Below are 17194 nucleotides of genomic sequence, written 5' to 3' on the forward strand. Positions count from 1 at the left end.
AATCCTTCTCCCTGACGTATTAGCCAAAAGGATGGAAATCTTCAAGTTAATACATTTCAAGGAAGCTTCATGCAAAGGCTCAAATTGAGCCCTTGTTAGAGCATTAAGCACCAATGACAGATCCCAAGGAGGCACATGTTTGATCCTGAGAGCATGTCTAGATCTGGCTGAAAGGAACCTCCTGACTAAAGGATCTTCCGCTAGACTCTTGTCTGAAAATACAGACAGGGCGGCAACCAGAACACCAAGGGTGCTGACAGATAGACCTTTCGCCACTCCCTTGTGTAAAAAATCTAGAACATAGGGAGAAGAAAAATAATCTAAACCGGATTTCCTTTGCCAGGAATAAAAAGTTATCCAAACTTTCCCATAGATTCTTCTAGTTACCAACTTGCGTCTGTCCAGGATAGTTTGAATAACTGTCTCTGAACACCCTTTCAACTGTAAGATGTGCCGCTCAGCCTCCAGGCCGTCAAGTGGAAGGTCTAAGGGTTTGGATGCAATATTGGTCCCTGATGGAGTAGATCCTTCCGCTCTGGCAGGGGCCAGGGAATATCCACAGAGGGCCTTCAGAGAGGAAAACCAACTCCTCCTGGGCCACCAGGGGGCGATCAGAACCACTTCTGCCCCGATCCTGAATAATTTTCCGAACTACCAGAGGTAGGAGGGAACGCGTAGGCCAGAGCGAAATCCCACGGGAAGGAGAGAGCATCCGTCCCTAAGGACCCTGTCTCTCTCTCCAGTGAGAAAACAGCCAGCAGTTTTCTGTTGAGACTGGAGACAAAAAGATCCACTGCAGGAAGACCCCATCTTCGCACAATCTCCTGTGACGTGCTTTGATGCAACTCCCAACAGCTGGAACTGACACTCACACTGCTCAGATAGTCCGTCAGTGTGTTCTCTGAACCTCTGATGTGGACTGCTCTGATCGAGGTGACATTCCTTTCTGCCCAGGACAGACTCTGCTGTGATAGCGTTAGGAGCGACTTCGAACGAGTGCCCCCTTGCTTGCTCAGGTATGCTACTGTCGTGGCATTGTCTGAAAATACCAACAGGCCTTTCGAACTGAGCCTCTCCTGCAGAGCCAAGAGAGCTTTCCCTACTGCTAGCAGTTCCCTCAAATTTAAGGAGTGGTCTGCCTCCTCGGGCAACCAAGCTCCCTAGGCTTTCCAGCCCTAAGTGCGTGCGCCCCAGCCCCACAGACTGGCGTCTGTAGTAACCTTTACTGGAGCATGTTGTGCCCAGTTCTTCCCTCCCTGCAGGTGTTCCCGCTGCTCCAACCAGGAGAGATTGAGAGAATCTTCTCTTGGAAGTTGAACTAGTTGATCCAGAGAATCCTTCCTGCGATCCCAATGGTGTAAGAGAAACTCCTGAAGGGGTCTGGAGTGTAATTGGGCCCAGGGAACTCCTGGGATGGCTGCGGTCATTAAACCTAATAACTGCATGTCCCCGCGAAGCGAGGTCTGTGAGAGCAATCTGAAGGCCTGCACAGCAAGCAGAAGTTTCAAAACTTTCTCTTCGAGAAGAAAAATTTTCCGAGCAACGAAAGTATGTTTTGGGAGGGTACCAGACAAGACTTACGTTGGTTGACTTTCCACCCTAGATCCTGAAAGGTCCGCAAAACCAACTGCAGATCCCGGATAAGGGACTCTGTCTCGGGCAAAGATCAGAAAATTGTCCAGATATGGACGATCAATACACTTTGTATCCGAAAAAAGGCCATGACTTGGGCCATGATCTTTGTAAAAATTCTGGGTGCTGCCGAGAAACTAAAAGGGAGAGCACTGAACTGCCAATGACTCGGCCCGTTGTCCATGAGAATCGCAAATCTGAGGAACTTTCGTGGTTCTGGCAGATTGGGACATTAAGATAAGTGTCCTGAAGATCTAGGGTAACCATGAATACCTCTGGCCATAATAGATTCCTCAGAGTAAATGTTTTCCATCCGAAACATCTGTAGAGAATAGGGTTGCCACCTCATCCCTTTAAAAAGGAACACATCTGAATTACACAGATTCTGAGGCTAATTTAATGCAGATAAGGCACCAAGTGAGTTTAATTACCACCTTAATCAGCCACAGAACCTGTGTAATTCAGATGTGTTCCTTTTTAAAGGGATGAGGTGGCAACCCTAGTAGAGAATATACTTGTTCAGGACGCTCAAATGGATGACCATCCGGAAGCCACCGGAGGCTTTCTGAACCAGAAAGGTGGGAATAAAATCACCGGAATTTTTGATTTTCCGGGACAGGGAAAATTACCCCTTCTGTTTCCCACATGGAAACTAGATTCAACATGGCTTGTCATCTCTTAGTTTCTCAGTAGATGAGTAAGAAAATATCTCTGGGGTGGAAGATTTTTGAATTCCAGCCTGTAACTCCTTTCCAATGTTTGAAGGATTAAGGAATTGTTGGAAATCTTTGCCCATTCCTTGATGAAATGGGACAACATTGCCCCTACCCCTATCCTGGCGTCACTGGGGATCTTTGGAAGAGGCTGTATATCTTTGTTTTAGAAACTACGAAAAGTCTTATTATTCTGTGGCTTATTCTTTTGAGAAGGGAACCATTTACTCTTCTCAGAGGAACGAGCTAGGACCTTCAACCAAGGAGGAACCGAATAAGCTTGCCTTCAAAGAGAATGCAGCAGAGCTTGTTCTTGGAGACCAGGTCCCCCTCCCAAGAATTAAGCCAGATCGCTCGTCTGGCTGAATTAATGAGAGCAGAAGACCTTGCTGTAGTTTTCACAGAGGATGCAGCTGCATCAGCTAAGAAGGCTACTGACTTAGCAATGAGTGGGAGAGACTCCCTAATCCCCTCTTTGGGGGTGTCAGACGAAAGGAGCTCGTCCAGACGCTGAACCCATACATCTAAATTCCTAGCCACACAGGTGGATTCTACAATTGGACCCAAGGATAAAGCTAAAGCATCCAAGGCCTTACGTAGCAAAGAATCGGCCTTCCTATCCATTTGCTCTTTCAGGACCCCTGAGTGTTCAAAAGGACAGGTCTGACTTCTTAGAAACCTGAGACATAGGGACATCTATGCAAAAATTCATAGCTTATAAGCTATGAATAATCACTAAAGTTGTGTGAAACGTGTCAGATTTTACCCCCATCTGCTGTGGCATGCTTTTTGAGAATATAATAAAAGCTATTTTTGGAGTGCGGCTGTCCAGAAAGTTTTTCCTCAATTTTTGCATTATCCCATGCATCGCCAGCACCCGTGGCTTTGGATCAGGTGAGACTTTGATTAGTATCCTAGAGCGGTGATTTCTCTTACATAGGGGTGTCTAGCTTAGGACAAAGAAAGTCTCTTCAATTTCAGATTGAAAAGGAAATCTTTTTTTTGTGACCTTTAGAGTGGAATACTCTCCTTTCCGGATCTTTCCATTCTGACAGAATCATATCCTTAAGCGACTGGTGAACCAGGGAAGTCCTTGACTTCTTCCCCTGAAGCCCCCTATACATTATATCCTGCACAGATTGGATTTGCTGTGGCATCTCAATCTGTTCAGAGGCATAAATTGATTTCAAAAGCTCATCAATTTCCTCTGCTGGAAAAGGAAACGTAGGGTTACCCGACTCCCTCACTGATGTGGAATACCCAACAGATCAGGAGCTCGGGTTCTTTTATTTCCAGATCTGAGGTATAGTGTGAATCACTGATCTCAGACCGAGGAGGGGGTCTAACTGAAGCTGAAGGTTCGTGGGACCAGAGGAAGAAGGTCCCAGACCTGCTGCCCTGTCACTGAAAGCCCAGAAGGAGGCTACCACCTCCTTCATAGAAGACAATAGCTCTTTAAAAAGAGGAAGTCTCTGAACTAGCCCTAGATGCAGGGCTGGATTAACATAGCTATTGGAGCTGCAGCTCCAGGCCCCTTCCTCAACATAGGCCCATTTGCCCAAAGAAAAAAAAAAAAAGAAAAAAAAAGACTGAGGGTTGTAGCTCGGTGACCAGGAGTACAGAGACCCCACATTTGGGGGGTATGTAGCTGAAGACCCACCACTGGATAAAATATGGGGCTCCTATCCTCCTGTACACACACACACACAGTGTGACATTACACCCCTCCTGTACACCAAGGTGACCAGATTTTTTCAAAGAATCAAGGGACATTTTTTTTTTTTTACTAGTAATGTCGGCAATCCGCAACTCTGCCCGTCGCCACCCGCCTCACAGCCTGTCCAGTCTCACTCTCCGGCCCCGGCTACTACTGCGTGGGGTGCAAAGGAAGATCACCCTGCCAGGGAAGACAATTGAGATAAGCAGGCAGGCGGCTGGCCGGGACTTGAGCCAAGGCAGAACATGCGGGCGGAGCTGGATGGGCATGCACCCGAAACAGAAGAAATATTCCCTCCGCTCCGACCAGCACATGACCATCAGAAAGGGGCACAGATAATGGAAAAAATACATGCCCCTAAGCTAGCAAGAGTGGCAGGTCGGGGGTGTGCAATTCAGATTTCGTTTTTTTTATTCTGCACTGACTGTCTTTGAAATTGCCCCAGCCCAAATCCAATCCGGGACAGACTTGGTCCGGGGAATCCGGGACAGACTTGGTCCGGGGACAGTGTCCTCAATCTGGGGACTGTCCCTAGAAACCAGGGATTTCAGGTCACACAACTGTACACAGTGTGACATCACACCCCTCCTGTACACACAGTGTGACATCACACCCCCTCCTGTACACACACACAGTGTGACATCACACCCCTCCTGTACACACAGTGTGACATCACACCCCCTCCTGTACACAGTGTGACATCACACCCCTCCTGTACACGGTGACAGGAGCTCCGGTACGATCCTCCGTACAGGGCGCACCATGGACACAATCCCCGGATGACCGAGCACAGAGCAGCATTGTCCGGCCAGCGATCCGCCCACACATTTGTTTCTGGCCACACCCACTCCAGACGGCTTCCCCAGACACCCAGCTTCAGCCGGGGTGGGTGTGGCTCTGAGTCATGTGACGCTCCAAAAGAGAAGGGTGGGATGGGCGTGTCACGGAGATTTGACAGAGGGGGAGGAGAAACAACAAAGCGGCGGAGCCGGCAGAAGCTGTCAGCGAGTTGGAGTGCGGAGAGCCGGGGCAGAAGGTAAGGGAAGTCCCCGTCCGCCTGTACAGAGTATGAGGGGGGAGAGAAGCAGCACTACTACTTACACCTCTACTACCTACCGGGAAGTGTACACTGAGTGTGCGGGCGCTGCATGCCTTCCCCGCCTGCTGGTCAGCTGTGACTTCCCCGGTGTTACATCAGCAGCCCTATAGCCGAACACAGTCCGCGGAGATCCCCGATCTTCATCATCCACACCCACACACTGCCGGCACATGTCATGGAGGGAGCTCAGTGCTGGGAATCCCTGTGTACAGAGTGTGATCAGTGCCTGCCGCCTCTGCACCATGGGTGTCACTATCTGTACACATCTATCATCAAATCCTCCCAGATGTCTATGCAACAGAGATCGCCCAGAGACCCCCCCCCCCCCCAAACACAAGGATTGCCCAGAGAGAGCCCCCCCCCCCAAACACAGATTGCCCAGAGAGAGCCCCCCCCCCCCAAACACAGATTGCCCAGAGAGAGCCCCCCCCCCCAAACACAGATTGCCCAGAGAGCGCCCCCCCAAACACAGATTGCCCAGAGAGCGCCCCCCCAAACACAGATTGCCCAGAGAGCGCCCCCCCAAACACAGATTGCCCAGAGAGCGCCCCCCCAAACACAGATTGCCCAGAGAGCCCCCCCCCCAAACACAGATTGCCCAGAGAGCCCCCCCCCAAACACAGATTGCCCAGAGAGCCCCCCCCCAACACAGATTGCCCAGAGAGCCCCCCCCCAACACAGATTGCCCAGAGAGCCCCCCCCCCAGTACTGATACCCAACCACTGAGATCCGCAGCACTGAGGTCATGGATACTTATCACTGAGCAGCAAGTGTCACCAACTCCCTGCCTGTCAGCTGTCATAAATCAGGACTGAGTTGGCTGACCCTTCTTGCATTAAACCCAAAAGCAAATATTATACTGCAGCTTACCGATTCCTAGATGATCCAGCCAGTAAGTCTGTTTTTCAAAAGAACAAGCCCTCTCCCAGATGTTTCAGTTTAGAAGGATGAGACAATCCATGTACCACTGTCAGGGGTGTTTACAGTGAATATACATATCTCCAGAGTGGAGGTACTCAGGATAAAAACAGAAGTGCTATTGGCCCGATCACCAGGTGAAAACAGAGGGGCAAGAACCTGAAAAAAAAACAAATAAAAAAAAAAACACATGAAACTAAACAGCCACCACCTCCAATAATTGGTAAGCTGCAATATATACATTTTTGGGTTTACTACCATTATAACTTGGACCCGACACCTTCCCAAACTCCTCACTCCTGATCAGCACTTCCCCAGCCTCAGTCCTTAGTTACCCCCAACAGGCCAGGATTTGGGAATTCCATAGATAAACCGGCTGTCATAAATAGCAAGCCATGGATTAATAAGATCCACCTGTACAAGAAGGAAACCCTGAAAACCTGGCCTGTTTGGGTACCCAAGGACTCTCCTAAAGCAACCCAACTGTATAATTTTCAGGTCATGGGGATCTCCTGCTAAGTCTACATCATTGGGAGGAATGTCAGCCTTAGGCGGATGACATTTCTTTCACAGAGATGAACCGCAGCTACAAATCACTGATGACGGCACTTAAAGCGCAACTAACCTCATTTCTAAAACAACTGAGCAGCAGCTCTTTATATCAGAAGAGACTTGCTGCTATTGTGATGGTGACGGCTTTCACACGGGCTTGTCTGTCTGATGGACAGGTGGATGACGGGTCTGTCTCTGCTCCGCTGAGCAGGTGGATGACGGGTCTGTCTCTGCTCACTGTGCCGAGATGGACCTGTCAGAGTCTCCTCTATGGGGAGAGCAGATGAAAGCAGAACCGCCTGAGTTTTCAACTGATCCGCCAGATGGATGGAAAATAGGACCTCCATCCATCTGGATTTGGCAGACCGGATCAGAGAATTTGAGTTTAGGCTCCATTCACATCTGGCAAATTGGGATCTCGGGCAGAATTGCTGCAATTCCAAATCACACTGCAATAGTGGCAAAAAACGCACCACGCATGTTTGGGTGCCATTTATTTTTAATGGCACTTAATCGCGGTGTGGTTTTGAGGCAAATATCTTGTGATAAATTACAGCAATCTTAATCGCACAAAAGCTCCTGCTCCTTTTTTGGGTGACAAGCTTCATGCGATGCGGTTGATGCGCGGTTTATCATGTGACAATTGTGGTGAAACAGCACCGCGTTTAGGTCCCATTAAAAATGAATGACACCAAAACATGCGTGGCGTGTTTTGCCACTATTGCAGTGCAATTGGGAATTCCAAATCGCTAGATGTGAACGGGACCTTAACCCGGCCACAGACAGTTTGAATAGGGACCAGCCAAGTTTCCAACCATGTATGGGCACACCGAGTACCAAAGTTGAGCAAGCGATCAACTTTGGTAGAACCAGCCTGTCTGATTTTACATGCGATTATTGCCAGCGGCTGCTATAGCCACTAACAATCACGGTGTTCCCCGCTGGGAGAACACAATGGCTCCACGTAGGGCTGCAACCTCATCCCTTTAAACCTGAACACATGAATTACACAGGTTCAGAGGCTAGTTTAGTGCAGGCAAGGCACAGTGTTTAATTACCTTCTTAATCAGCCACAGAACCTGTGTAATTCATTAGTGTTTGTTTTTAAAGAGATGAGGTGGCAACCCTAGCTCTGCGAGAGGCATTCCCTGAGGCTACTTTTACACTGGGGCATCGGCGGTAAAGCACCGCTATTTTAAGCAGCGTTTCACCGTCGTTTTTGCTGCGCTATTCGGCCGCTAGCGGGGAGCTTCTAACCCCTGCTAGCGGCCGAAAAAGGGTTACAACTGCCAGCAAAGCGCCACTTTGCCGGCGCTGCCCATTGATTTTAATGGGCAGGGGAGCTTTAGGAGCGGTGCATATACAGCGCCTCAAAGATGCGGCTAGCAGGACTTTTTTTTTTTAATTGCCCTGCCAGCGCACCAGTGGGAAAGCTCTCGGGCTTTCCCACTGGAGTGAAAGGAGGCGCTTTCAGGGCACTTTGCAGGCGCTATTTTTACCGCTGTAGTGCCTCAGTGGGAAGTCGGCCTGACTGTGTTGATGGGAGAATCAAGTGATAAACAAACGCTCCATCTATGATTGGCTTTAGTTTCGCTTGAACAGCGATTTGTAGCGAGTAGCTTAGAAGTTTGCTGGCATTTGGGTGGCGCTCAAATCTCTCCCATTCAGCAATTCATATCCAAGTATTACACCTTCTGCAACATTTTATAGGAAAGCCTTAAGAGTGATTGTCACTAGCAGCTATACCGCCAAGAGGAAACGCTGATGAATCGCGATCGCTAAGCAGATTGCTGTAAAATACCACTGTTGGTTATCGCATAGAAAATCATTATACTTTTCTTCATGAGAAATCGATGTAACAGAACTGGGGTGAGCGCTGCAAGAAAATTGCCCGTGTCCCATTCTCCTTACAATAAGGCTGCACTTACATTATGATGACAATTTTCCCCATTGCATTCGGTGCACAGACGAAGGTTAAAACAGGTAGTGAGGCGGTGATATATCGCCTGGCAAAAGCTCATGAAAAAAAAATTTAAGGATTGGCTGTGACCACATCTCAGAGGGGTAGCAAAGGCTGCTGCCCGTGTGAATGAGCCCTTTGACTTCACAAAATGTACTTTAAAGCGATAAACCCAAAAACAGAACTAATATATTGTAGCTTACCAGTTCGTAGATTCATTCTTTTGGGGTTATTTTCCGCTTATCTTTTCCTGGTGTTCTGGTCAGTAATACCTCCTTAAGCTGACAATAACAGCCACACGTCTAAATGTAGCCATTCAGGTGGCTAAAAATATCATTGGCAACACCGACCTCAGAACTATTTAGGCACCACGGGATAAGAGCAGAGGATCCCAGGAGCCGCACATCAGAACAAAACCCGCTGTGCGTGAACAAGTGGCAGTCTCAGGCTGGACACGCCCCCAACACATGTCACTCCGCCCACTGGAGCTTATTCATGGGTAGGCTCCAGTGAGCCGAGTGAAACGCGTTGGAGCGTGTCTCCAGGCTGAGACTTCCACTTGTTCACACACAGCGGGTTTTGTTCTGATGTGTGGCTCCTGGGATCTTCTGCTCTTATCCGTCATTGTCTGGAGCTTGGGCAGGCTCCTTCCCAGCCAGCACAGAACTACACTTGTTAGCAGCCTGAGCGGCTTACATACATACAATGGGTAGGCACCACGTGGGATCAGACAGCTCATAGAAGCCTTGGGAACCTCTGGAGGAACTCTGTAAGCTCTAAAGAGCAGGGCCCTCTGATCCCTCCTGTATTGAATTTAATCGTATTGCAATTGCACTGCCCTTATGTTGTAAAGCACTGCGTCAACTCATAGGTGTGCGCAGCCCATTACATTAGGGTGTGCACCCCAAAGCTCAAACACACATGCGTGTGTATGTGTATATATATATATATATATATATATATATATATATATATATATATATATATATATATATATATATATATATATATATATATATATATATATGGCAATGGACAGTGTCAGTAGAACAGTTGGGCAAGTACTTTTGTAATTTTTATTTTATTATTACTTTTTACAATTTTATTTTATTACTACAATATTTTTTTATTATTTTCTTTTACTATTTAGGAGCACCATTGGGGGGCTTTGGTGAGATATCAGGGGCCTAAACAGACCCCTGATATCTCATTTTTGAGACAAAGGAACTGATAGAGAGTCCCTTTCTCTGCAGCCAACCAGCAGGGGGAATCTGTGCAGCACAGGGCGATTAGGGTGTGCCTGGGCACACCTGGCACACGCCTATGCGCCAACTATTGGCGCTATATAAATCCTGTATAATAATAATAGCCCCATGACTACAATAGATCTGTTAGCAGTATGGACTCCTCTGCTATAGACTGAGCGATGTTCAATGTTTGCAGTGGTGTCACCTATATGAAGCCTGTTGAAGCTAAATAAGGACTCTGCAGATAACTGCAGTTGTAGAATTGCCGATCGTCCCACATTGACTGAGGATCACATTTTACAACTCCCCGCAGTGAGGTCCGTCAATGCCAATATATTCCGCTTTAACGGCAATCGTCACTTTTCTCATTGTAAAATCTAAATGAGGATGGCAGCTGGTTAACCCCCTCGCTGTCCCCGCTCAGCCCCATTCTCCCTTAAAGCACAATTCTGTGTGTTCTAATAATTAGAGTTATTGAAGTGCTTTCTAGACCTTCCCGTCTGTCCCCAGAGACCAATCTCCATCCCCCAGCTGCCTGCTCTCCTCCACCACTAATGTATGCGCTGAATCAATGATTAGGCACATTTTAGGGATTGATTTGGACTGCGGGGGGGGGGGGGGGGGGGCCTTGTCTAAGAGACATACTCCCTATGACAATCCATACAAAGAGGAGCGAGCACGCGCCGCGTGTATGGTTTCCTTAGTGAGTTCTGTTTGATCAGATATATTTCCAATACAAGGCACTATAAATGGTTAAAGCCGCTCTCATCCGGGAAATGACTTGCACCTAATGCTAAAAACCTAAAACCTAATGCTTATTACGTGATCTGGAGGCAAAGAATACCAGAACTGATTAGCAATACTAAGCTTTATTAAATTCAATGTAGAATTAAATTTAAGTCACTGCAGCTAAACTGGTAATGTAGAATTCCTTGTTTTCCAACGTAGAACCGGATCTGAAACAACTCAGATTGTTTGTTTTGTTCACTTTCTTCAATCTGCCGATTTCTGGTGACATTGAAGCAAAAATATATTACTGGTACTTATCTTTTGATACATGAGCGCCAAGTGTTACTGTGTGTCAATGTATGAGGTTCCTATGAGATGGATATTATTACTATGAGCTTGAAACCAGGCAGCTGTGTGATCAGGCTGTGATGGAAGCAGATATTCTGATAATCAGGGCAGCCATCACAAATTTTGGGGCCCCTTAAACAGCTTTAGGCAGGGCCCCCCTGGAGCAGAGAACCGGGGGGGAGGGGGTGCCGACGAAAAAAAAAAAAAAACAAGTGTAATCTCCTTTTATAAAAAAACGGGAGGGGGCCGGTCTAGCCCCTGCGGACCATCAGGCCCCTTACAGGTGTGATGCCTGTACCCCCCTGGTGGCAGCCCTGCTGATAATAGCTGTGCGCCAGTTTTAAGGCCATGATAACTCTGGGACATCATTGACACCAGGAGCGTCGTGCTCGCCCCCTCCCTTGAGCTACAGGAGAGTCAGGACGCCAACTAACACACGGCTCCTTTATCTGCAACGTAGAGAGCGTCGTGACTCTCCTGTAATCCAAGGGAGGGGGCGAGCATGAGACTCCACACCGGGGAGAAATCCTTGCATTACTGTGTGGAGTTACAGACAGAAGAGCAGGAAGTGAGGATTTCTCAGAAATAAGGACATTTAAAAGCAAAATGGAAGGATGAGGTAAGTGAAGGAGGACTGCACTAAGGTAAAGGAAGCTATTTAGGGGAAAAAATTGTACCTTTACAACCCCTTTAATTCAGCCTCTGTTGTGTCCCAATCTTTGTTCTGAACATATCAAAGATTACAATACCCACAGTGTATTACTATTATACAAAATGTATATAGCTCAAGCAGCTGCACAACTATTAAAAAAAAAAAGGGGGGGGGGGCGCAACAGTACAGTTATACCACCATTCAAGACTAGGGGGCTAGGAGGGTCCTGCTTGCAAAATCTTACGGTCTTACGGCACAATGAAATTGTGCAAATTCAGCTAAACTCGCACAATTACAAACCCGCATTTCAGTGCGAGTTTGGGAGCGATTTGAAAGACATCTGTGGCGCCAAAAGTAGTGCAGAATCTTTTGGAAATCGGTGCCTTAAAGTCGGCGTCGCACCGATTGGGACAGGGCTGTTGCTGGCAATAGACTGCGATTTAACTTGTCAAATCATGTCAATGGGAACATGGGCTATAGGTGCATTACTTAATACTGAGCCTAGGTTCACACTGGTGCGTGCGGACCACCACATGTGATTCGCAACAGGAATCGCACTGTATTTCTGTGCACATCACATGTGATGTCTGTGCGGTGTCATTTGCGACATGTGGTTTGAGCCATGCATTTTATATGGCTCAAATCGCATCTGCACCAAAATGGTGCAGGACCCTTTTTCCTCCCCACCGCACCTGAATCACATTGCATGGGTGTTGAAACCCATGCAATTCTGACAGTTGCACTGCATTTTGCGATCTGTTTTGCCATGCGATTCTGACAGTTGCACTGCATTTTGCGATCTGTTTTGCCATGCGATTTTGACACTTGCACTGCATTTTGCGATCTGTTTTGGGGTGTCAATGGTCTTACATTGACACCCGCAGATCGCGTGGACGCAGTGCAATTGCTTTGAAGTCCGATGTGGGGAAACGCAATAATCTCGTGAGTTTCCCGCAATGCATCAGTGTGAACCAGGGCTAAAAAAAAGGTACAGCTAGTATTTAAAATGTACAATACCAGCATAGGGTAACACTCCAAGCCCTCTAATGGTTGTGTTTGTCCCGTTAAAATTTTTTAAGGGTCACTTTTTTGGGGGGTGGGGGGAATCCCACTATGGGGTATTAAAGAATGTTGTAAAACTCCCAATTTATGTCCCCCCTGAATAGCACACAAGTATAAGTGCATTCTAATGCTACAATAGGAGGTACAGATATTAGGTACCATGGACAGCAGTACACGAGGCAACTAGGGGTTAACTGGTAGGAAGAGAAGACAATTGCTCAGTACTACAATGAACAAGTGTGGATGCACAACCCCTTGGTGTATTGCTGTTATTATGGCAGCAATATTCCCAGGATACATGGATATAGCAGCTTATTATGAACACAGCTATTGTTGATCACAAACCTTTTTATAAAGCAGCCCAATATATTTTCACCAAAAATATATTTCACACTCAAGTGGTAAGATTTCCATGCCAGCTTTCCCGATTCTGTAATACTCATGAGACTGGTAATATTGGTAATATTCAATTATAATTTTTTTGGAACTATACTCGGTTCTGAAATAAAAATGTCAGGACAATACGAAGTCCCAAACCTGTCTATTCAACCCAAAGTGATCTCATTTTTGCCACAACCTTTTGAAAGAAAATAAATGCTGGAATTGAGGGGGTTAAAAACATGGAGGTTGGTAATGGTGTATTATATACGGTGCGTACATGTCATACATAGAGGGATGAAAAGGTTATTGTGCAGGATAAGGGAGGTGAAGGGTTAATGCACAGGTCACATAGAGAGCCAAGTTAGAGATCAGCTGGATGGGGGGTGGGGGTGGGGCGTCCTTATATGCTGCAGCAGTGATCTGTGCATTTCTCTGGAACTAATGAATGACTATTCATTCGTTCCCCTTTTGTAAGAGGAAGTGGAGGGCTCCGATGTACACACTGTACTGTTTTCACCTGTGATCAGGGCTGCTAATAAAGCCATACAGCCAGACCTCCTGGGTCCTGTTAGAAATCCCAGAGCCCAGTACAACCTACCTATCAGCAGCCCTGCCTGTGATCACAAGGTACAGAGTCACTAGGGTTGGCTCTGTACACACTGAACCAAGCCATGTGAGGACAGCTTGGTTCACAGCTATTAACGGTTGCACTGGACAGCCCACATTGCTTTATCCAGTGCAATTTATACAAGAGAACGTAGAGATGTTCAGGGCTGTACACATGCAGCAGCTACGTTTCCTTTCTTCACAGCCATGGCAAAAATGATACCCTCTGTTGCGTTCAGTGAACTGTAATGCTGCCCAATAAGCTGCCCTGCAAGCACATGCAATGCTTGTGGTTGCAGCACAATAGCCGCCCATAGCGTCAGCGGTAAAACTCCGCTATTTTTACCGCCGACACTATGGGCGGATTTGCAGCACATTTCGGCCGCTAGCGGGGTGCTTTTAACCCCCGCTAGCAGCTCAGAAAGGGTTACAACCGCCTGCAATGCGCTGCTGAAGCAGCGCATGCGAGCGGTATAGCCGCGCTGTCCCATTGATTTCAATGGGCAGCAGCGGTGGAGGAGCTGTAAACACACCGCTCCTTCACTGCTCCAAAGATGCAGCTAGCAGGACTTTTTTACCGTCCTGCTAGCGCAACGCTCCAGTGTGAAAGCCCTTGTGCTTTCACACTGGAGACAATGGAGCAGCTGTTTGAGGGCGGATTGCAGTCGCCATTTTTAACGCTATAGCGCCTGCAATACGCCCTCAGTGTGAAAGGGGTGTCAGGGCTAAAACACACAGAGTGAGGTGACTTATTAACTTCCAGCTGCTTGTCAACTCAGAAAAGGTTCCTGTACTACTTCAAGGCGACTTGTAGGCATTGATTTCAATGGAAGTTGCCTCCAGGTCGATCACCGTCTTAACTGAAGCAACTTTACAAAAAAAGAAAATAGTTTACTCAGGCAAACTCCTACCTCCCACAGAGCCGATTGTTCTGTGATTGGCCACAGCCAAAGTCGCCTGTCCTGTAGGCAACTTTAAGTCGCACTGTAAGTTGCTCCAAGTCGCGCTGTAAGTCGGGTTGCCCCTGTGCGAACCGGCACCAAGTATAACATGTTTGTTATTTAGAGAATTGTTTTTTTTTTTTTAAAGTCAGCAGCTACAAACACTGTAGCTGCTGACTTAGTAAGGATACTTACCTGTCCTAGGCGCCCGCAAAGTTGGCCCCCCTAGGCCGATCGCTTGATCGCGACAGGTCCAAGCGCCGCCATCCTCACTAAGGGAAACAGGCAGTGAAGCCTTGCGGCTTCACTGCCCATTTCCTACTGCACATGCGCGAGTCGCGGTGGTGCTTTGTGAATGGGCCTGCTGCTCTCTGGGATACACACAGTTCCCAGAAGGCAGAGTGCCCCATTGACCAGAAGACACAGAGTGTAGGACAAGGAAAAAGACCAGCCGCGGAGGATAAAGAGGCAAAGTAGGGACTTCCGCATAGCAACCTCTATTTTTGGCAAGTAAAATGTTTTAGATTTTTGGTTAAAAAAAAAAAATCAGGGTGGAACTCCACTTTAAGAGCATGTTTACACTAGCAGCAAGGGCTGTCTCCCCCCTGAAAAGCAATCAGAGTGTGGCCATGGCAGAGGTGAAGAGGTGATATGTTGCCTTCTCACTGCCTGCTTAAACCTCCCCTACCCAGGGCAGCCATCAGGAATTTTGGGGCCCCTTACACAGCTTCAGGCATGGGCCCCCTGGAGCAGAGGAGGGTGGGGTGCTGCCGCCTGAAATTGAGAAGCGGGGGGCTGCTGCAAATTGAGAAGCGGGGGGGTCCTTTAAAAAAAAAAGAAAGAAAGATAGGTAGCCATCCGGGGCCCTGGGGACCTTTGGGCCCTTTAATAAAAAGAAACCTCTGGACCCTTTTAGAAAAAATATAAAAAAAATAAACATTTATAAAAAATGCATAAAAAAAGGGAGGTTGCCATCCGGGGGTCTTGGGGACCTCTGGGCCTTTTAATAAAAAAGAAATAAAAATAAACAAAAATAAAAAAATAAACATTTATAAAAAAGTGGGGGGGTTGCCACATGGGGCCCTGGGGACCTCTGCGCCCTTTAATAAAAAAAAATATACAAAAAATAAATATCTAAAAAAAAAAAAAAATGTAAATTTTTTTATAAAAAAAAAAGGGGGGTTGCCATCCGGGGACCGCTGGGCACTTTAATAATATATATAATAAAAAATATAAAAAAAAACATTTTTGTATAAAAAAAAAAGGGGGGTTGCCGTCCGGGGCCCCTGGGGACCTCCGGACCCCTGAAAAAAAATATATATATTTTTAAAGGGGGCTGCCATCCGGGCCCCTTACAGGTGTACTGCCTGTACCCCCCTGATGGCGGCCCTGACTGCGCCCCAACCACGTGCATTGCCCACTGAGCGCAGTAGGGGGTTCATTCCTGCCGCAGCCGTGAAGCAAAGGACCGTGGCTGCAACGTGTGTTCTCCCTCAGCCGTTACAGCTAAAGGGGGAGCCATTGGGGGCAGTAAAAATGCAGCTCATCCACACACATTGGGCATCTTCCAGACCCCTGTAAGAACCTATATCCTGCTGTACTCAGTCTGAGACACATGCACTTTGGCCTCTGTACATTAAACATGGATGTGATGTAAAGCCTGTGGGAGCCATTTACTCAAGTTAGTTAGGCAACCTTTCAGTATAAGTGGTCGTACTTCCCTTCTGTTTTGGAGGACAAGAGCAAATTAGCAGCCGTTCTCTGTGTCTGTCTTGGTAAAATCGAACAGATGGTTATTTATTTATCAGGAGTAATGCATGAAGGAATGCTACTGTCAGCTTTTGTCATCTCATTTACATCCCATTTCACAGGTCTGGAGGAATCTTTCCATGTTCCCTCCAAAAAATTCTATTGGAATACTTCCCTCTACTTAACAATTTGGTGGGCTTCTCTTTTTAAGGCAGGGATAAGCAATTAGCGGACCTCCAGCTGTTGCAAAACTACAAGTCCCATCATGCCTGTCTCTGGGTGTCATGCTTGTGGCTGTCAGTCTTGCTATACCTCATGGGACTTGTAGTTCTGCAACAGCTGGAGGTCCGCTAATTGCATATCCCTGTTTTAAGGGGAGTCGGTAAGGGGAGTCATCACATAAAATAAAATTGACAGTGGAGTGATCTGCATTGCAACAGTTACTGCATGTAGCACTGCAGTGATCTGCTGGGCCAGGTGAAGTGATCTGTGCAACCAACCCGTGCGCTCTACTTCTGGCCCTGGATCAGATTAGCAGTTCTGCCTGGTGTCTGCAGCTCCCTCACAGACTGCTCGCTGCCAATATATTGGCAAGAGACTGTCGCTTTTCGTCTCTTTGCCAAATGGTGCCCATTTACTGACCGATTCAGTTGCTCTGGCCCACGTCCCAAATCACATAGGCAGGCAGCGGAAGCCCCCAGTCTTATAGTGCAGCCTTTCGTTACCCTGATATCCCCTAAACTCTGCCTCACTTACTACTTACCTCTGCCTCATTTAATGCTGGACTCTACATTATTTGCGACTGACCCATGAACTCTGCCTTACTTGCTACTGACTCCTGAACCCCTGCAGGCTCCATTCTTTTAACCACTTAAGGACCACCCACCG

General features: G+C 47.3%; 1 protein-coding gene and 1 long non-coding RNA gene across 4 annotated transcripts in view; one reads left to right on the forward strand and one right to left on the reverse strand.

Moving 5' to 3' along the window:
* Positions 1–17194, reverse strand: part of LOC120940967 — a 43220-nt gene that overhangs the window by 22595 nt on the left and 3431 nt on the right. The window lies entirely within an intron of this gene.
* MAPRE2 (microtubule associated protein RP/EB family member 2) overlaps positions 5015–17194 on the forward strand; it is a 246302-nt gene continuing 234122 nt past the window's right edge. For both annotated transcript variants that reach the window (XM_040354164.1, XM_040354165.1), the window contains exon 1: positions 5015–5098. The gene's annotated coding sequence lies outside the window, so the exon portion shown is untranslated. The remainder of the gene's footprint in view (positions 5099–17194) is intronic.

The sequence above is a fragment of the Rana temporaria genome, chromosome 5, assembly GCF_905171775.1.
Source record: "Rana temporaria chromosome 5, aRanTem1.1, whole genome shotgun sequence".
Lineage (NCBI taxonomy): Eukaryota > Metazoa > Chordata > Amphibia > Anura > Ranidae > Rana > Rana temporaria.